Genomic DNA, 21816 nt, shown 5'->3' on the forward strand with positions numbered 1-21816 from the left:
TGATTACCACGTGTTTGACATCGATTCGTGGAGGCGGAGCTTACATATTGCTCACAAGTGGTAATACAGTCAGCTTACATTAAATGTGTTATGTAACATGCATGAAACATCTAACTCTGGTTTGTTTGTTCAGACTAGGTTCCAAATACGTTACACAAAACTTGAGCGTCTTTTCATTTTGACAGTTCTCTAGCTTGTGACAAAGATGGTACAATAAAGTAACAAGTAACTTCAGTAGCTTTTATGGTGCGTTGAGTATCAATTCTCTCACAGAGCTCTTGATAGCGTATGTTAGGTGAGTAGGTTATACTACTGGTGTCCATGGTTCGAGTCTGGACAAAATCTTTTTCCATTTTTTTTATCATTCCTTCGCGTTTATGTTGCATAAGAATTCAGAATCTGCGCTTTTTGGGTTTCAAAGAAAAAGCAATTATGTTCTGTCGTAATACGGACAGTGAATAAATTGCACTAAGGTTGCTGTTACTGGCTTAGAAACAAGTCGTGTTTCTTGGGATGTTCTAGAATTTTGTAATTCTGTTGGATCAGAATTAGACAGGGTGTCTACTGCCTGGAAACCCTGAATAACCGGCAACCCTCAGGGAATTTCATTCCGATTCCATATGGACGCTGATGAATCTGGAAGATAATATCCATCTAGAAACTCCGCTGCAAGAATTCTTCTTTTCAAAAATTCCGCCAAGGTTACTTTCTGGAGCTTCCTTAAAATACCTCTTGGAATGCCTCCCAAGATTTGTCGCAAATAAGTTTCCTTCCGTACTTTTTACGCATTTTGATATTCCTTTTTAAAAATTGAATTCCTTCTGGAGATAATTTCGCATTCCTGCCAGCATTTTTCTAAGGTTCGCACAATTCTTCCCAGTATTCTTCCTGTGAATCTTCTAGAGTTTTACACGGGGCTCCTACGACATTTCTTCCAGAGGTTTTGCTCTCAGAGTCCCTTGTGGGATTTTTCCCGAAGTTTCTCCTGCGTTTCGAGGGCTCTACAAGGGTTTCTTAAGCATGTATCGCAGATATTGCTGAGAAGTTTCCCTTGGAGTTTTATTCTGGTTTTCTCTTGAAAATTTTCCGCGATTCTTTTCGTTGATTCTCTTGGGGTTTCCCCAGAATATCTTCTCGGATTTTTTGCCACAGTTGCTACAGGAGTTATTCAAGAGTTTCTTCGAGGCTTTCTCAAGGTGTTTTCCATGAAATCTCTACAGGAGTTCCCTCGGGATATCTAGAGAAACTTTCTGTGAACTTTCTTCTAGAGTTTTTTTTTTCGGATTTCTACAGGGGTTTCAGCTGGGATAATTTCTAAAAATTCTTGCGGGATTTCTTTTGAAAATTTCTCCCCAAGTTTCTCCCTTGACTACTCTTAGTAGATTTCTTCCGGTGTTGGTCCCCTCTCAGTTTTTTTTCTGAATTATCCTGGACTGTTTCTTTATTTTTCTCGGAATTCCTTCTGGATTTTTTACAGAAGCTATTGCTTATATTTCTCATGGAGTTCTTCCCGTGATTTCTTTCAAAGCTTTTCCAGGTTTTCTTTATAGTTGTTTACTGGACTTCTTGCAGTGATCCACCTGAGAATATTTTTTTTATAGATTTCGCAATTGTTTAGATCAGAACTCTTTCCGGAATCTCTACAAGAAATTGTCCCGAGATTCCGGATGCTCCTTTAAGGTTTCCTTGATAGTTGCTCAACAATGGCCCTCTGTTAATTTCAATTTCTGTTCAATTTCTCTTATCGCTCGCTTGCGTATCTATCCACCGTATTCTTTCATTACATTCCTTACGCCTCTAACTTTGAGTAGTATTCATATCACCGAAAAAATCCAATTAAAATTAATTATGACAAAGTCTTGCGGTGATTAAACTTATTTATTTTACTTGTATTTTTACTCGCTCAACTGCTGCTTTGTCGTTCCTTCACTCCTTTGTTTTCCTCCAGGTGTCATCTGTGATTCACCGTTTTCTCTGTGTGTGCGGGTGTTGGTTGAACGAAATGATTCTTGCCAGTGACGAAAATTGTGTTTCTTCTACGCTGGTACCTTCCGAAATATTCACAGCACGATTCTCCAGCTGATGAACAAAAAATGGTTTTCGATCCCCCAAAAAATCAATGCTTTATCATCATACATAATGTATGATAATTAATTACATAATCCATCCAAAATCAATGTTTAAATTTGAGCAAGCACCCTTTCTAAAATACTTTATAATTCTTCCATAGATCGTTTATTACCATGCGAAACAGTGTTTAATTTGTTCGTGTTGACGATTCACATTTCCATTGATTCTAGTTTTGGATCTGAAAGGGATAGGCATAAGCTTAGCCATCGATTCATTGCTGATTTATTTTGTTATCAATTATTCATACCTTCGGACGCAGTCACTGTGCAAAACTGTTCGACCGAAGAATGGGATTGTAATTAATCCATACCTGGGAAATCAGATACGCTGGACTTCCCCCACGCCCCTTCAGCTGGGCACTAGGCATCTCTGTTCCAGCTTCACTCACGCCAGTCGCTGCCTTTTGTAAGAACTATTATTAGAAACGCAAACTGCGCTATTTGACGCGCACTTGTCAGCGTATCGCACTTGGGGTCACTTTGGGTGGAACCTTCCCTACAGCAGCGTATTTGATATGCGCTAGGCACTAGGCGGTACAATCAATATCCTAAAGGGCAGGCTTATTCTGCGCGGCGTGTGAGGTGAGACGGACGGTTTCGTTTCACGTGACGTGAGACGACTAATGTAAATCAAATGGGGCGAGTCGACTTTTGTCACCTCATTCGACTCGTCTCACCTCACACGCCGCGCAGAATAAGCCTGGGGAATATTCAACGAGGCTGCAATTAAATTACGTTGATCGGTAAAATTACGGTAATCAATCACTAGCTGTTGGTGGGTGCCTCTGGGCTAACTACTGCGTTCAGCTTAACTTGATACCTACTGTTTGACGTGCGCAATCAGCCTCTATTAAATACCTATAAAGCGAAGTTGTTGCGCAAGATCCTTAACAAGCCATCAACCTTGATCTCTATTGTTCTAATCTACTTCTGGAGGAGTGGTCTAACGTCGACTGGAAAGCAATTCTCCTTTTATCTTTGAGATCAGTGTATTTGCTCCGCGATCTTTATTTATTAATATACTAACAGAACAACATGTTAACCTTTCCAATTGATCTCCTAAATTGCTAAGCAAAATCTGCACCCCATAAAACAAGCAATAAATATGCTATTTACAGTAGCAATCAAAGGACCGATCAATCGAAGCGAATCTTTTGCGTCCAATGAACCACATCGCCCAAGTGGGAAGATACAAAGATTCCATTTTTTGTATATCGTGCGACAGGTTTGCATGCGCGTAGCTACTCTTTGTCGAAGCTCAAGGAATCTAAATAGGTAAGTTAGATACAAAAGTTTCTCGACCGACATCGAATTACCTATATGACACCTCAGTATACTAGTTAGTTTTTCAAATGTGACAAAACCAACACTGCCATATGCAGCATAGTTGTTCCATATTCTATGGACATCCCTATGAAGATGGGACAACTACGCTGCACACAGCAAAACATAAACTTTATTCCGAACGGATATTGCATCTTTGCTAAATGCAAACATTTGGAAGTTGGACAAATACCTCTGAGTGTCATCGTTGACACTAATTGCTATCTCATCCCAACAACGTCGACTGGAATAAGGCTCCATCAAACTTCCTCAACTGGCGGCGCTAAGAATAACTATATGGTTATATCGAAAACGTTTGTTGATCCCTAACCAGGTACTCAAATAAGCCGGATCAATTAGACTGTTTAAACTACATACAATGGATCAGCAGAAAACCCAATCCTGACGAATCATACTCTGATGAAGCTATTATTACCTCCGCGGTATTGACGGCATGCTAATGACAAGACAATGCGCGAATGTTTGCCAAATTCATTAATTGTTGATCGTACTACAAAGATGTTCCAGCCCGTTCCATTAGGGAACGGTCATACATTGCGTCACACTTTGAGTGTGAAGAAGGGGGATGGTTTCGAAAGGTGTGACGACCCATACAAAATGTTAAGGTCCTATACCAAAAGTGTGACATAGGAGGGAGCGAGAAGGTTGAAAACGAACAAATTTTGCGTGACGTAATTAATGGATGCTCCTGTACACGCAATATTGACTGACGAGAGCACCAATCTGTACACAAAATTGCCGCAAGTAAGCATGGGAAGAGTTTTTTTTATTTGCTTGCTTGTTGCTTCCCTCACTTCTGGGTAGACAACAAAGTCATCGTCATCGTTGTTCGCTTTGCTGATTTAGAGTATTCCGTGCCTGCCATACCTAGTGATGCACTGATGTATGTACCCATATAGCTTTGTTATTAAATCAAGTGTAATTGATGCCGGTCAAGTGGGCATGAAGCCGGCCGACTTGTGCCGTTTCGGTTGTTAACGAATGGGATTCTAGGTGTGCTTCAGCAGGTCCGGAGTTCCTACTCTTAATCATGGATATTTTTGCAGGATAAATTTAGGCGTTGCTTGAGTCTAAGGTGTTGGCAATCATACCTTGAACCAAATAACGACTTTCCAAAGACTTTGGATAAACTTCCCTCCCCACCCAGACAACCAGTCATCGTATAAGATGTTGCATAAGATGATAAAGTGGAGGCCATATGCGTGCATGCCTCCATTTAGGCGCATGTAAAATGTACGCATATCGCCTCCACTTTAACATCTTATACAACATCTTATACGATGACTGGTTGACTGGGCAGAAAAAGGCTATGCGGTTAACGAATGGTCGATTCGAGACACCAAGTCTGAATTACACAGGGTCAAATATTTGACAAGGAAAGAACTCAAGAAACAACACCAGTTTGACACTAATGCAAATTCGATCGAGTCAAACAAGATGTTTGAGCATCGGTTTCTTTTTGGACAAATTTGACCCTGTGTACTAACAGCTTTAGTCTTTGACACCAGTCAAAATTCTAATTTTATTTTATTGTGTTTTGCGGTGTGCTATATAAAGTTCTTGTGATTGCATGTTCTACAACAATTATTGCGCTGAATCGTTTTCAAACGCTGCAACTATGGCGTTATCGAGGGTTTTGAGATTATGAGATTTTTTTTTTATTTTGATAACGCAACTATTGGAAAAATGGTCAATCATCCCAAAAATGAGATTTTTTTTACTTATTCGGGCGCCACATGGGCATAACTGAGCCGAAATCTTTTGTTTTTGCATTGATTTTACATTTTACAATTTATTACTACCTTAAAACTATGTTAGTGTGGGAAGTCGAAGTACTCGCGGCTGTTTCGAGGTTAAGGATTAAAAAAAAGAATAAAATACAATTGGGAAGGACGGATTTATGGGTTTAAAACTAAATTATTTGCTAACTTATACTAAAAACACTGATAGGACAAATTGTCCATATCTGTAACGGAACCTAAAAGAAAGGACTTTTATCGGTAGACAACGACGAGAAAAGGACAAACGGAAAGGGACGACGACAGATAGGGGCGAACAACAAAACCAAAAGGCGGACAACGAAAACAAGGAACGTACTACATCAAACACTGACATCAACACGTGTCAAAAACTGGTAAATCAGGTTCATGTATTCCAAATCAAGTCCTGCCAACACTTCTCTAACGGGTTTCTGTTGTTTTCCTCGGACCCGGAGAATTTTATGCAGCTCAGATCTGACCTCGCGATACTCATTGCATCCCCACACGACATGTTCGACCAAAAATGAGATGGAAAATTTAATTTTGCCATCACGTTGTGAAAATGTCAACTTTTCAGTGAGCGAAGAGCGCTAAAACATCCTACTTTTTTCATTAAAACAAAGGTGCCGAAAAGTACTAGGGTAAACAGGTATAATATGCCCCCCCTAAGCAGAAATGGCAATATATCTGAAACTAGCGCCTTATTCCATCTATTGTTCACTGCAAATCGTTGTTACTAAAGTTATTGAAGTGTTGCATGCGAACTAAGCCTTTGGAGAGGTGGCTATGGAAGCTTTGAATCGTTTTTCGAAAACGTTCCAAAATTTGGCTTTTCAAAACAAACGGGGCAATACGCCCCATCAAAAGAAAAACGTCCAGCCCCGTGATAAAACTGTCCCAGGGGATAATTCCATCACATGCTTATCCTAGGAGGGTCTTTCAACAAGTGTTTAACTGAATAAAAGTTGCAAAGTAACACAAGCGAACAGAACTAGCTTCGTTTACAATGAAGTCAGCTTATAAGAGGTAAAATATTACGCCAAAAGCCTCGATTTCAGACTTATTGAAATTTTCATTGCTTTTCTGCACCAGTCCGCTAACGGACCAGCTTGATGGCAATTATTCTTCAATATTTGAGATTTCTAATCGATCACGCATGCAAAAAGCGCTTGAATCGCTAGAAAATGAAGGGGGGCGTTTTGCCCCGGTGGGGCGCATTATACCCTTTTACCCTACTTTCCTACATTTATGCTGAAAAGTAGCATGTTTCGGTACTTTTGGCAACATCTTTTTTTATTCACTTTCGTGTGTGTAATCAAAAGTAGGATGAACTGCATATTAAATTAGGTTGATTGACCATGGTGCTCAGTCGTACCTCATGCTGAAAAATTTTGTAACCTAGAAAAAAATCTATTCAAACTTAATTTTCTGTTATGACAAAAAAATGGTATTCAACTCGTAGCAAAACCCGATTTTTTCTGCACTCATTGTATTTATCTAACTCGGCAAGCCTCGTTGGATAAATGTACGACTAGTGCTGAAAAAATCATCATTTTGCAACTTGTTGCATACATAACTATTTAGGATCTTTTAAGAAACTAGGTTAAAGTCTTCACAAGAGTTGCAGAAAATGTTGTTAGAAATAACTTTGCGGAAGACGCCATGTTTGTAGCGCTGTAACATTTCAAGATACGTTAGGTTTCTAACCGGCAGCCCTTAGAAGACAGTTTTATTTTTACAATAACTTTTTCATGTCTGACTCTACATTTTTTATATTCCACAAAATTATAGATAGCTAGCTGAACCCGGCAAACTTTGTCTTGGCTACTGTGTTTTTCAACCCAAGTAACATTATGATGACCAATTAGTCTTGAAGGGGTTTTGAGAACCGCTTTAAAACCTAATGCCTGTTATTTTGGTTTTGTGAAGGTTTTAAGAACCTCTTTTAGTCTGTTTCACTATAAAATGTTTCTTGGGAAGTACCGATCCACAAAATGCATTGAAAATCAAATTTCAAAAATTCACAATTCTTTCATGTGATTGTCTCATAACAGAACAAAACAAAGACGAACCAAATCGGTCATGCCGTTTGCGAGTTATGCGCGGTCTCATGTATGCCATTGCATAGTAAAACACACAACTTTGCCTAATGTGGCATATCGCTAATTTAACAATACAATGCTTGTGGGCATTTTTTTATTGATGATTAACCTGGGCTTGTTAGGGGAATATCTGTAAATAAAAAGAAAATCGCGTTAAGTACTGTTCCTTTGAATTCCACTAAGAATTTGCATCCTTTGACAGATACGTATTTCGACCTCAACTGTAAGGTCGTCTTCAGTGTCTTGTACTTAACTCGACTCAAGTACAAGACACTGAAGACGACCTTACAGTTGAGGTCGAAATACGTATCTGTCAAAGGATGCAAGTTATTAGTGGAATTCAAAGGAACAGTACTTAACGCGATTTTCTTTTTATTTATTTTTTCATTACCGTACGGGTTTTGGCCGAAGGGTCTCAGATTTTCATGAAACTTTTTCCACAGGCAGGGCTCATGGATATATGAACAAAAAAATTGATAAAAATTCAGAGTCGCCTATTTTCCCGGAAAACTTAGATGGTTTTTTTTTGTTTTCCCCTGACACTACTTACTTTGAAAAATCATAACTCAAGAACGAAGCATCATGGTAACAAAGTTTTTTTTAGAAAATGAAAGCTAATTTCCTCAGAAATCAAAAAAAATATGAACTGGAAAAAGCTATCCACCAAATGTCCCACTGTTGAGAAAATTCGTAAAGAAAAGCCGGAAAACAATGCCCGAACTCGTGGAAAATTTACAAAAAAAATATTTTCGGGAAGGTTATTTTGTAAGCTTTAGTCGCTGAAATGTTTGGAATGCACTTTTCTCTTGTTTTTGAGTTATGGCCATTTTTTTGAAAAAATGTCCAAATGTATCACATAAGCCTTTTCTTTAAAAAATTATAACTCAACAACGAAGCATCGTAGAACAAAGTTTTTTCTAATGAAAATTAAAGCAAAATTTCTCAGGAAACCAAAAAAATATGAAATGGAAAAAGTTTTCCATCGTTGAGAAAATGCATGAAGAAAAGCTGGAAAAACTATGCCCGAACTCGCAAAAAATTTCACAAAAATATTTTTAAGAAGATAATTTTATAAGCTTTGATCGCTGAAATTTTGGGAATGCACATTTTTTCGTTCCTGAGTTATGGCGAATTATGTGAAAAATAACCATAATGCGTACATGCTCATTTTTCACAAAATTTACCATAACTCAGGAAAGAAAAAAAATGTGCATTCCAAAATTTCAGTGATCATAGTGATCAGTGATCACATAACCTTCTCAAAAATATTTTTTTGAAAATTTTCCGCGAGTTCGGGCATAGTTTTACCGGCTCTTCTTTATGAATTTTCTTAATGGTGAAAAATTTCGTGGAAAACATTTTCCAGTTCATATTTTTTTGGAATTTCTGAAAAAATTTGCTTTCATTTTCTGAAAAAAACTTTGTTTCTACGATGCTTCGTTCTTGAGTTATGATTTTTCAAAAAAAAAGCTTACATGATACATTTGGACATTTTTCAACAAAATTGGCCATTACTCAAAAACGATAACAAATACAAAACAAAATAAAACGATAATGAATACAATACAAAATAAAACAAAACAAAAAGCCGTTCATTGGATCACTAATCGGTAATAAATCAATAACTTTTTCCACAAGCACCCAATCGTTTTGCGGTCTTCAAAGGAAAGTTTTATAAATGATTATTCTACAAGAAACGTTGATTGATTTGAATTAGGAAGACAAGGGGCAACCTCTTGGATTTTTTTATCTGAAAGTGTAACTTTTCCCATAGTAACTCTCTCTCTTTTTGGCGTAACGTCCTCATTGGGACAAAGCCTGCTTCTCAGCTTAGTGTTCTATGAGCACTTCCACAGTTATTAACTGAGAGCTTCCTCTGCCAATGACCATTTTGCATGCGTATATCGTGTGGCAGGCACGAAGATACTCTATGCCCAAGGAAGTCAAGGAAATTTCCTTTACGAAAAGATCCTGGACCGACCGGGAATCGAACCCGTCACCCTCAGCATGGTCATGCTGAATACCCGTGCGTTTACCGCCTCGGCTATATGGGCCCATAGTAAATCCTATGCAAATTTTGAACCGGTTGCGCTAAATTATAGTTTCGCCGATTGCGCTGAAATTTTGTACAGTTCATATGGGACCAAAATGGAATAAAAAAAGTCGACTGGAGCGAGAATTTGATGTTTGTCCCGTACTAATGTACAACAGAGATGGTCATATTTGCGGTTTAGGGGAAGATGATATAGATCGATGAGATTTGAATTGAACCTTATATCAACTAAAATGCCGAGTCACTAATTGGCTCGGTAGCTTAGTTGCAAATCTCACCTGAGCTGTGTTTTTTTTTTTCAATTTAGTCAATAATTTACCCATCTGTACATATGTACTTTGCTATTTGAAAATCATAATTGACCACAAGGATTGGTATTACTTTGAGTGAGTCAAAATACATTGGTAATGAACATTTATAAACATCACGATTTTAAAAAGGGCGTATTTTTAATATGATCAAATAAAAAGTTTAGATTTGTTTGAATTTTTTAATTTTTGTTTTGTCTTCTGTACTTGGCATGATTTTTTTTATTCTTAACCACTTAACCTAATTTACAGCTCTTTTGTCCGCTAGGAGCACTACGTGAGCGATTCCAATTGGCAGCTGCATTTACAACACTTATGTGCAGCGCCTAAATGTATTCTATTCTAATTCTACTTTATCTAACTGGCAGCCTACAGGGGATACTCAAAATAACTGGGACAGGTAAAATTTTCACTTTTCAAAAAATGTTCAACTTGCTGTTCATCAACTAGTTCAGTGGTTCAAATTTGGAAAAGATCGGGCCAATCTACACGAAGTTATAAAGATTCTTGAAAAAGGTATAATTATCCGATAGCCAACTTTGAGCTGTTATATTTCCGGATTCAATGAACCGAATGCAATGAAATTTTTTTCATTTATGACTAATATAATGAACTTCGAAAACTAGTTGACTTAATTTGAAATTATTAATAAGAAAAAAAGTTATAGCAATTTAATTTATTCTATGTTTTTTTAGTAAACTTATCTATTTTTCATATGAATCCCATTACCTTTTCAATTTAATGCCGGCTATTTGGTTGCTTTTCTTTGAAACATTTATATATTCAAGTCAATTAAAGGGAATTTAAATGAACTATAATTACTATCTCGAATTTTGAAACAATGATGAAGTTTTGGATAAATTGGTGTTATATTAGAAAAATTTTCTAATGGTTATAATTTTCTTTCGTGTAAAGAATTTTAAGTTTAGTCAAATGTTTTTAATAGCTCATTATATAAGTCATAAATGATCAAAATTTCATTGCATTCGGTTCATTGAATCCGGAGATATAACAGCTCAAAGTTGGCTATCGAATAATTATACCTTTTTCTAGAACCTTTATTACTTCGTGTAGAACAGCCCGATCTTTTCTAAATGTTGACCACTAATACACAACTAGTTGATGAACTTACAGTAAAAATTTGAGAATATATGATGCCCTTTTCGAAAAGTTTCGAAAAGTTACAGCGAGTTGAACATTTTTTGAAAAGTGAATATTTTACCTGTCCCAGTTATTTTGAGAATCCCCTGTATGTACTGCTGTCACTTTCCTACCGTGTCCATGGTAGAATGATGAGCACGAGGATGTTGATGTGTGGCTGCTGTTCCTTTTACCAGTCCGATTGAGGGTCCATTATGAGTTGCCATTTCGCCGATATCTAATTATCCGGGTCTATTATAGCTATAACCATGATCCATTAGAGCTATCGGGGGGAAGAGCAACTGACAAAGTACCGGGGCTGGGATCGAACCCATGATCATCCGCTTATGATACTTGGCATGATTAAAATATTGTGGATTTACTTCGAAAGTAAGTTCCAAGGGAATTTGCTTGGACTTTGAGTACGGAGAGTTTTTTCTTTGGCTCAGAAAACTACGGCGCACCTGAGGACGCAATGGCGCACCGTTTGAGACACTTTGGTCTAAACCCACGGTTCCCAACCTTGGCTCTCGCGACCCCCCAGTCTGTCGTCACTGCGCTTTTCGTAAAACAATCGAAGCGTGCCTGCAAGCGGTTGGGGGGTCGCGAAACGAAGGTTGGGAAGCTATGGTCTAAACAATAGCAAGACGAACTGTGATCAGCTATGTTACTCATTCGTAACTTATAACGAATTTCGCCCCAAATCGTATTCGGAGTTGATTAAACTAAGTATGCAAAGTGGCTTATCTAGTCAAGGTTTGCACATTCAGAATGTTTCATTGTAATCTGAGAGGCAGCTGCTAACTCCAAATACGATTTAGGAAGAAATTCTCCATTTGTTACAAGAAACCATTTGTAACAAAGTATTTATTTAAATATAAAAATTGAATTGGTTGAATGAATAAGACAAAATCACCTTGACTAAATAAAATAATATCTCTTAACAAATTGTGTTTCATTGGATTCTGAGATGATTATGACCTTCACTGGTTTAGTTTTTGATAACAAAAGACACTGAAAAAAATCGTTTGAACATGAAAAAGATTTTGTTAGAAAAACTTTTTTTCCTTAAAAGTGCCCATCTTGTGGTGTATGGACGGTTGGTAGGGAACATAATTACCTATCTTGAGACAAAATTTCATCGAAATCGAAGATGGTGTTTTTTTTGTAAATCGACTTTGAATTTTTTTTTTAAATATTTTTTTTCAGTGTAGGGCTCAATTTGGAATTTTTCCAATCACATGTGTGACAATCACACATACAACACTTTTTTGTAGGAGTAGTCATTATTTTTTATTGAACACATTTGAAAAAAAAATCGGTAAAAAAAAGTTTAGCCCTTTTCAAAAGATAGTCTAGATAATTTTTGAAGAAACTGAGTATGCAAAGTGGCTTATGTAGTCAAGGTCTACACACCCAGAAAGTTTCATTGTAATCCGAGAGGGTGCTGCCAACATTTGTTTGAGTTGGCGTGAAATCTGTCTTATTTGGATAAATATGTAGCATAGAAAAATCGCTTCAAATAGCCTTTATTAAATAGCAAACAATTATAAATGCAACTCATTGCAAAATTCTTGTTTTGAGCGCTTATCGAATTTATATAACTCGGTAAGCCTTTATGGATAAATGTAAAACTCGAGCCAAAATATAATTTCCCAGCTTATTACATAAGTAACTATTTTAAATCATTTTTTTATTCAACTATCCAGCGCACTGTCTCACAACATTAAGGCGAAACTGGAAGCATTTCCTCATTTTTTTTTTTTTGGTTTTTGGTTTTTTTTTATTAAATATAAATAAAAGCAATATTTTCAAAATCGGGTTTCATGCACATGTAGAGGATCAAGGTATCTTCTGATTTTTTTTTTTGTGGTGGAAAAAGTTTTCCATTTTTGCAGAAACCATTTTTTTGTGAAATTATATTCAAAAATAGCTTCTGTAAAAATGAAAAACATTTACTACCACGAAAAAAAAAATCATGAGATACCTTGATCCATACTCTACATGTGCACGAAAACCGATTTTGAAAATATTGCTTCGTTATTTTATAAAAAATCAAAAACCAAAAAGTGAGGAAATGGATCCAGTTTCGCCTTAAATAAATAATACCATTATTAATATTATGTTTCTTTTTTGATTCCAGGTACGTTCTACCATATCAAAGGTTACTGTCTGGCAATAACATATCCAGTAAGTATCGCAGTGGCTTTTAAACTATATAGTAAGAGAGCCATGAAAGAGAGTCAATATGAACTTGTCTAAAATAGCTTCAGCTAAAATCAAGAGTTGAAATAAAAGCATTCGTAGCACTTTCAAAATTTGTAAAGGGAATATATACACTCTATCCAGATAACTTGAGACCACTGTTGTCCTGTAAATATTCAAATAAAACACAAGTTTCAAAACAACCTTATGTTTTTACGTAAATCTGTTGTTTGGGAGCTACGTCACCCCTTAACCCACCGTGAGAGACGCCTCTGCTGAAACGTTTCATCTAAGATGAGGATCTCGTGAGAATGAGCAGCGAATATATAAATTACGTCACCCTTACACGATCGAAGCTGGTCCCAAAACATCTGTATTTATGTATTGTTCCGAAGTAATTTCGTAAATTCTGAAGCAAATATTTCCAAATGCAATCGCGCGGTTGAGCACCACAACAGCGCGACCACTGGAAGGTTTAGATCATATTTGGAAATTTCTGCTGTTCGTTTAGCTTGAAAGTATAATAAAAATATTAGACAAGACGACTAAAGTAACATTTTGAGGACCATTTAGTTTTGTAGAGGTTTTGAGAACCGTCAAAAAACCTTATACCCTTTTTTAGTTTGTTAATGATTCTAAGAATCTCTTATATTTGGCTAAAAATGTAACTTGGGGAAGAAAAGGCTTAAAAACATTCTATCAATTTCTTTCTCAGAGGGCATTCAACTCGAAAGATGAATCTCTATAAACTCATCATAATTGATAACATTTCCGACATTTCTCCGGTGTTGCAACACCATTTTATCATGTTTTCCGCTTGTACTATCATTAATTTGACACAGAAATTTGTGTCGGAAAAGCCAGAAACGGCAAATCACTGAACTCCACACAAAAAAAAGAAACAATTGCCCCCAGATCCGATGTAGAAACAGCTGTAATTAATCAATTACAGCAAACGATTTCGATCCAATCTCCGGCAGTAACAGGCTGTTCCACTCAATTCTGACAACGCTAAATTATGTCGACAATGTAACCGCGCGCGCGGCGCGGCAATCCAAACACATACAGTTGGCAAATACCCGCTCCGGCCGGACCCCTCCGGGCACGTTGGAATCCATCCATTCTATCCATCAGAATGCTGCCATCGCCATCGCCATCGCCGCGCGGCTGCCGCCGTCGCCGCAAGCCACTACTGGTCGTGCGTCAGTTGCTTCACTGCAAAGGCAGTCAGTGTGCGCTTCAATCAAATCTCATTTTCTAATTAATATTCCACTTCCTCATTACCTACATTCGTTTCGGGGGGCCGATACTTTCGCGTTTTAGAGAAGTTCTGCTCGCGTGGACGTCGTCTGTTCTGTTCTGCCCGGATGGTTAGGACTATTGCTGGAGAATGGTCCAACCGACAATCATCATCCAATCTCTCACACGTCGAGGGGCCAAATGATTCACCGGAGAATTCAACCCATACAGTGCGCCCGGGGCGGTTGTACGTCAGATCTCTACCGGTGCGGTGCGGTGTAAGGTGTTGTGACTGATTGATTAATTACCTGGTCATGTCGGATCTGATCGATCTGCGCTACCTGGCACGGCGCGGCATGTCCTGGTCGAATCATCTTCGTATCACAGCACTCCATCAAAAACGCAACCCGGTAGCGCAGATGCCGAATTTACAGATTACTGTACCTGCATCAATTGAAATCTGTAATCTATTGTTGCTCGTATTCAATTAAATCACGCATAGTCGTCAATAGTACATAATCAACGATCGTACGTCACAATACTCGGTTTGTAGCTGTTGTTCCCTATCCTCGGTCACGCCCAATACTCGCTTCCGCCTCCACCTGGTGTGTCCATCGTGTTTTTTGCGCTCCACGCCTTCTTGTAGCTACTGGATCTAGATTCTTCCGAGAATATTTTACAAGTAACCGGGTATGCCAAGACGTAGAAGTGCTCCAGCAATAGTCGCGATACTGGCACTATTGAGCGCCTTCCTTACAGCCAGGGTCACTACGAATTCCCCTTCTCTTACGCTTGAGAGCTGTCTCGGCGGTCTTGGTAACTGACAGGATAGCGTCCACGGTCCACTGATTACTCGAGAGACCATCTACATCGTCGGTGTACCTCAACAGTCTATGGAAGATGATCTTCTCGAGCACCTTCCCCACTGTGTCGAGCAAGCGTATTGGGCTACATACCGCCGGGTGGCCGGGTGATCTCCCCGCCTCTATCAATCGAACCAGGCTCTGCCACTTCAAAACCTCTGGGGAAACTCCCTCGTCCAGGTATTTCTTCATAGAAGACCTGAACATTTCGAGAGCCTCTGCAATAGCTACTTGTATGGCAAAGTTCGGACCTACATCCGGATCTGGAGCCTTATTCACGCTATGGGACTTTACTATTCCATCAAGTTCCTCATCGTTGACCCTCTCCTCATCGCCATCCCAAGTCTCCAGCTGTCCTACGAAAGGAGGCCAAGGGCTAGGATCATGACGCGGGGTAAGGTTCTCGCTGATCCTCTCCAACAAGTTCTTCAGATGAGGGATCCTCTCCAACATCTCTGGAGATAGGCCTGTAGGAGCTATTACCCTTCTTGTCTTGACCATCAGGATCGCATTGGCACTCTGACAGAGACCCTCAAAGCAGACCTTTTAGCTTGCCCTTATCTCAGTCTTCAGCGCGACTTAAGCAGCGGCGAACACCACCTGCCGTTCATTTCGCTGATCCTCAGTTCGTGCTCGCTGCATCCGCCGCCTAGCCCGTAAGCAGTCGCGGCGCAGGTCCGTTAACCGCTTGAGTCTACCAGTAAGCCAGAGGTCTTCCCTAGGGTGAACTTACCTAGGTTGCATCGCACGCACGTGAGAGCACTGCCATAAGCTCGTCTTCGCCTAAACCGAGTAGGTTTCGCAGATGGCGGAGCGCCTCCCTAAATACCTCATCGTTGAAGTTTGATGTCTTCCACATACGAGGACTCGACCTTGGCCTAGCCGCCTCTTCCTCTACCTTCTGCCTGTTGTTGTTGTAGTCGATACTGAAGCGAGCCGCCAGGTGATCGCCGCGAGTGTAGCCATAGTCTACCCTCCAGTTCAAAGTACTTGTTAAGCAAGGACTAAACAAAATAACGTCGATAATCGACTCCGCTCGATTTCGACTAAAGGTACTGTTGTAACCGTTCATTTGGACATGATACATACGAATTACACGAACAAATTAAAACTTATTTTATTGACTACATGCATATTTACAACTTAAAATTGAACATAACACGGACTAACTATTTACATCTTCTATGCAAGTGGCCATCTTGCAGAGCGGGCGATGACAGATGATGCTGTCGTGTGAGTGTGTGAAACATCATCACGATGACAACCTAGTTGTCATCGGTGAGCCCACTGTTAAAATGATGTGAGTTGGACGCATGGCCGTGTTGCCAGATGTATTTCCATTGATCCCAACATCTCCTCCTTGATATGACTGGCGGTAATAGGAAAATCATCGGTCGGTCTTCCACTGAAGAGCGTCGTGATTCCTACGATGATTCGGCCGTGTTGATGGTTGTGGTAGACTTGCATCCTTGTGGTTGTCTTTTTGATTTGGATTTGGAAAATGTCCAAAACGCTGACTGGTAGCTGCTTGCATGTCGTGATGATGGTGATGCTTGATGTTGATGCATTCCATTTCACTTTAACGGTGCTCCGCATGAATGATGTTGCTTGATGTTGATGCATACATCTCGGATGCTGAGTGCTTCTCATGGTACAGTTCCGGATGGTGTAGCTGTGTGGAAGCCTTGATGCGGTTCCAGAGAACATGATTTGATTTGTTCTCGTGCTACTACTGGATGGTTTGATGAAACTGATTGATGAATGTGTGGGAAAACTCCATTATGTCGTCTTCCCCTCGCGTGGATTTGTTTCCGGGGTCCTTAAGACCCACTTTCTCGTCGCCACTGTTGTAACCGTGCATTTTGACATGATACATACGAATTACACGAACAAATTAAAACTTATTTTATTGACTACATGCATATTTACAACTTAAAATTGAACATAACAACACGGACTAACTATTTACATCTTCTATGCAAGTGGCCATCTTGCAGAGCGGGCGATGACAGATGATGCTTTCGTGTGAGTGTGTGAAACATCATCACGATGACAACCTAGTTGTCATCGGTGAGCCCACTGTTAAAATGATGTGAGTTGGACGCATGGCCGTGTTGCCAGATGTATTTCCATTGATCCCAACAGGTACTTTTGGTAGCAACGTTAGCCAGTTCGACATCTATAGCATGGCAGGATCTGACCCGCTAGTTCGGCTTCTCCATTCCACGACCCAGACATTGAAGTCACCCGCTACTACCACCGGAATTCGCCCTGTCAATATGGTCATCATACTGTCCAGCATATCAGCTGAGGCTCTCTGGAAGGCAGAGCACCTGGAAGCTATGGTCGGGTGCTTACTGCTCGCGGATTTACCAGAACAGTTCAAGCACGTGGAAGGGCTTGTGCAGCATTGCGCCTTACGGCCTTCAGCTCCACATCTCCTACAGAACTTGCTTCTGTCAGAGCCTTTACAATCACGCAACTTGTGTCCTGATGGTTTAAGACACCTGAAGCAAACCTCCGGTGGTTTAACACATACCCATTACCCACCAGCCTACTGTCCGCCACAGGTTGCTAAACCAAGAAAAATTATGTCCCTGCTGGGCCTTTCCACCTCGCACTGTTGCCGTAGTGCCGAGACGAGCTCTTCCGCGTTCGTTATCTCGTCCAGGTTTATGACTTTTAGAGTAGCTTCCACGGTGAGACCCTTGACACCTCCACCAAGAACCACTTCCACCAAGAATCTGTAAGATCCAAGATTAGTGAGCTTGGTATACCTTCTCATCGCCTTCAAGAACTATGTGTACTTAGACTGGTACAACTTGATGACGTACACGTCACTTCTTCTCGTTTGGTATCTACCCTGTCAAGTCTGGGTGGCTTAACCCCAGACAATCGGTAATAGTATAAGATGTTGCATAAGATGATAATGTGGAGGCCATGTGCGTGCATGTCTCCATTTAGCCGCATGTAAAATGTACGCATATAGCCTCGACTTTACCATTTTATAGGATCATTGGTTAACTGGGGCGTCCTTAAGCTCCTGTTCCTCCTACTTCTTCCTCTTTTTCATCTACCAATCCACTAGGATTCAAGGGGCGTCCTCCCCATGTCCTGTCCTAATCTGTTCCCTTCATCCAGGGTATTCCAGGCCCACGCTTCCCCGCTCTCCGAGACACCTAGCCAGGGTCCAACTAACTGACACTAGCACTCATCACATACAGGGTTAACTACCTCCTGGCCTTGAAAGTGCAGTCTGGTAGTTCCACCCCTGTCGGATGCCTCGCACGCTTTCGTAGGCGGTCGCATCTGGCGTACTCTTCGGGCTACCCACGAATGTGAAGGCCTCAATCAGGGTAGACATGCGGGAAGGCCTCAGTCAGACTTCGACACCTTCAGTTTGACGACCTCTGCTGCTGCCACAGTTGCCATGAGTTGCTTGACACCATCAACGACTTACGAAGGCTCAGCAAGCCTTGCCTCACAAAGACCTCAACATGCTGATGTTGGACTACGAGGACTCACCTTTTCCATCCCCTCGATCATTCATTCATTGACACGGGTCGCTATACAGCTTGAATTAGGGTTACCCTGTTTGGTGGACTCTCAGCCACAGCTCTGGTAGATGGTATGATTACCTCCAACGTTCGCATCATAGATATTATCTTGCACACTTCCTGCAGCGCTATGATGTCGATCCTTCAGTAGATATTCGAGAATGCAGGTACTCCCGATGAAGTTGAAAGATCGGCAGTCTCACGTACCGAGCTTCCAATTACAAGTCCTTTTTGGTCCCTGGGGTGGCTGCCATTGATCTGACCCGCAGAGCACATCACGCCAGGACTAGCCGAAGCAAACCCCTCTTTTCGTCAGCCTTACGACTAAAGTTCCCACCGGGGTTGGCTACACGATCTTCTCTAAGGTTGCTGGCAGCCTGGCGGGTGCCACTAGAATATAGGAGAGTTGCTAAGAAGAGGCTAATAACATTAGGGGCTGTCCATAAACCACGTGGTCATGAGGGGGGGGGGGTTCGGCCAATGACCATTTTGTATTGACGAATAAAAAATTTTGTATGGACTAATGACCACGCGGGGGGGGTTGAGAAGTCCCAAAAAAATGACCACGTGGTTTATGGACAGCCCCTTAATACAATGGGGTCTATACGTGTTGCTCAGCCTTCACCGTTTCATTCTTACATGATTATCTGCTCAATGATACTTCTATACAATTAAATATTTGGGTTGCCTAGCGAATGAAGCACGTTATAGACAGACGCGGAAAAGACAGAACTCAGTCTTCCGAAGGTAGAAGCGCTAGCAGGGAGAACGAGATCGCGAAGCGATGGAAGCGCTGTACCGCACTAAGGACACACGGAAGTTCTACGAGAAGTTGAACCGCTCGCGCAGAGGTTTTGTACTACGAGCCGGCATGTGCCGAGACAATCACGGGAATCTTCTCATGAGCGAGCGTGAGGTGGCGATTACGATGAGAACCTCAATGGCGATGTTGCAAGTACCGAAGGTGGTGTGGTAACAGATCTAGGAACACGTGGGGCAGGACGAAAGATTTCCAGCCCCTAATCTCCACGAAATTCAGAAGGAGGTTGTTGGCCGGTTGAAAAACAACAAAGCCGCTGGAGCTGATCAACTACCAAGCGAACTTTTAAAATACGGTGGAGATTTGGGAGGAAGGAGTATTACCGGAGGAACGGATGGTAGGTACCGTGTGTCCCATCTACAAAAAGGGCGACAAGTTGGATTGCGGGAACTTCCGCGTAATCACACTACTGAGCGCTGCCTACAAGATACTCTCTCAAATTTTATGCCGCCGTCTATCACCGATTGCAAGAGAGTTCGTGGGGCAATATCAGGGTGGATTTATGGGTGAACGCGCTACAACGGACCAAATGTTCGCCATTCGCCAGGTGTTGCAGAAATGCCGCGCATACAACGTGCCCACACATCATTTGTTCATCGATTGCAAATCGGCGTATGATACAATCGATCGAGACCAGCTATGGCAGATCATGCACGAATACGGATTCCCGTATAAGCTGATACGATTGATCAATGCGACGATGGATCGAGTGATGTGCGTAGTTCGATTATCAGGGACACTCTTGAGTCCCTTCGAATCTTGTAGAGGGTTACTGCTGTTTAATATTGGTTTGGAGGGTGTAATAAGGAGAGCGGGGATAAACACCAGGCCAGGCGTATCGGATCAGTTATTAATTTATCGAAGACAATGTACATGATGACGAAGGGCTCTAGGGTGGAATTACCGCGTCCGCCACTCCGAATTCCTATCGACGTTGATGAAATCGTGATGGTTGAAGAATTCGTGTACTTGAACTCACTGGTGACCGCCGACAACAACACCAGAAGAGAAATTCAGAGACGCATTGTGGCAGGCAATCGTGGACTCCTCAGAACTCTACGATCGAACGTCACACGAAGTTAACTATGTACAAAACGCTGGTTAGACTGATAGTCCTCTATGGGCACTAAGCATGGATCCTACGTGCAGCGGAGTTTTCGAACTCAGTGCAGATGGAAGACGGGACTTGGAAAAGGCGAATGAACCACGAACTGCATCAGCTGCTGAGAGAACTAACCATCGTCCACACCGCGAAACCCTCTCGGAGGGCGGGACATGTCATCAGGATTTCGGATAGCAACCCGACTAAAATGGTTCTCGAGAGTCATCCGACCGGTACAAGAAGACGTGATGCTCAGCGAGCTGGGTGAGTCGATCAAGTGGAGGACGATCTGCGGACGCTTCGCAGAGCGCGGAACTAGAGACGCACAGCCATGTACCGAGTAGAATGGAGACGACTCCTACGACAGCAGAGGGCACTCAGGCCTTAGTCTGACCAGGGAAGTAAAGTAAGTTGCCTAGCCGGAGGCTATATGGGACCGTAACCCGTAATAGACAGAACATCTTCAGAACATATCAAAGCACTTAACTAATCGGAAGCATAAACCGGTAGGGATCTACAATCGGCGCCCCTAGCACAACCATGTTCAGCTCTTCCAATCAAGTCACCGGCATCCCCGGCAAGTGATTTTGATTGGTAGTAAATATGCTTCAATTCTCTAATTCTAATAACCCGGATAGGAGCCCTTCGTTGACCATTGATTGTAGAACAACTAACTATACGCCCCAAGCCGAAAGCAACAACCATACGATCGCCGGGTCGACCCGAGGGGATGGCTCACATATGGATGGGCTGGATGTTGCACCGCACTACACCAACAGAGCTTGTAGTCAATTAATCAAAAGTTAAGTACCTGTTGTTTTGTTGTTCAGCTTCTGACCGGGAACCGGAATTTTTTCACGTTACGTAACGCGAGCGCGATGATAATCGCGGCATTTAGTAGGCTCATAAAATGTCTTGACACGGCTGACATAGGTAGAGTAGAGAGGCCTGTAGGCGTAGCAGGAGCTCGGCTCGATCGGTCGGGCGTGTGATCGCGTGGTACGCTTTGGGAAGGGTGCGAAACGTTCGCAGTGCGCCTGCTTTGTTGTGGCAGGTTGTGGTTGCGCCGATTTTTTTTTAATTATGCATATGGTTTTGCTCGGGTTTTGTTTTCGTTTTGATTTTCTTCAGCGGTGAATCAGTGACTGTTGCGGTAATTCAGGGCCAAGGTCGATCCGTACCGGCCGGTTGGCC

At 41.2% G+C, this 21816-nt stretch overlaps 1 protein-coding gene across 3 annotated transcripts in view; it reads left to right on the forward strand.

Moving 5' to 3' along the window:
- Nucleotides 1-21816, forward strand: part of LOC109430448 (beta-alanyl-bioamine nonribosomal peptide synthetase ebony) — a 150916-nt gene that overhangs the window by 53650 nt on the left and 75450 nt on the right. The window contains exon 1 of one of the 3 annotated variants that reach the window (XM_029857722.2): nt 13004-13026. The exons of the other annotated variants lie outside the window; for them this stretch is intronic. The gene's annotated coding sequence lies outside the window, so the exon portion shown is untranslated. Of the gene's footprint in view, nt 1-13003; nt 13027-21816 lie in introns of those variants that run through there. 3 annotated transcript variants of the gene reach the window in all.

The sequence above is a fragment of the Aedes albopictus genome, chromosome 1 (assembly GCF_035046485.1).
Source record: "Aedes albopictus strain Foshan chromosome 1, AalbF5, whole genome shotgun sequence".
Lineage (NCBI taxonomy): Eukaryota > Metazoa > Arthropoda > Insecta > Diptera > Culicidae > Aedes > Aedes albopictus.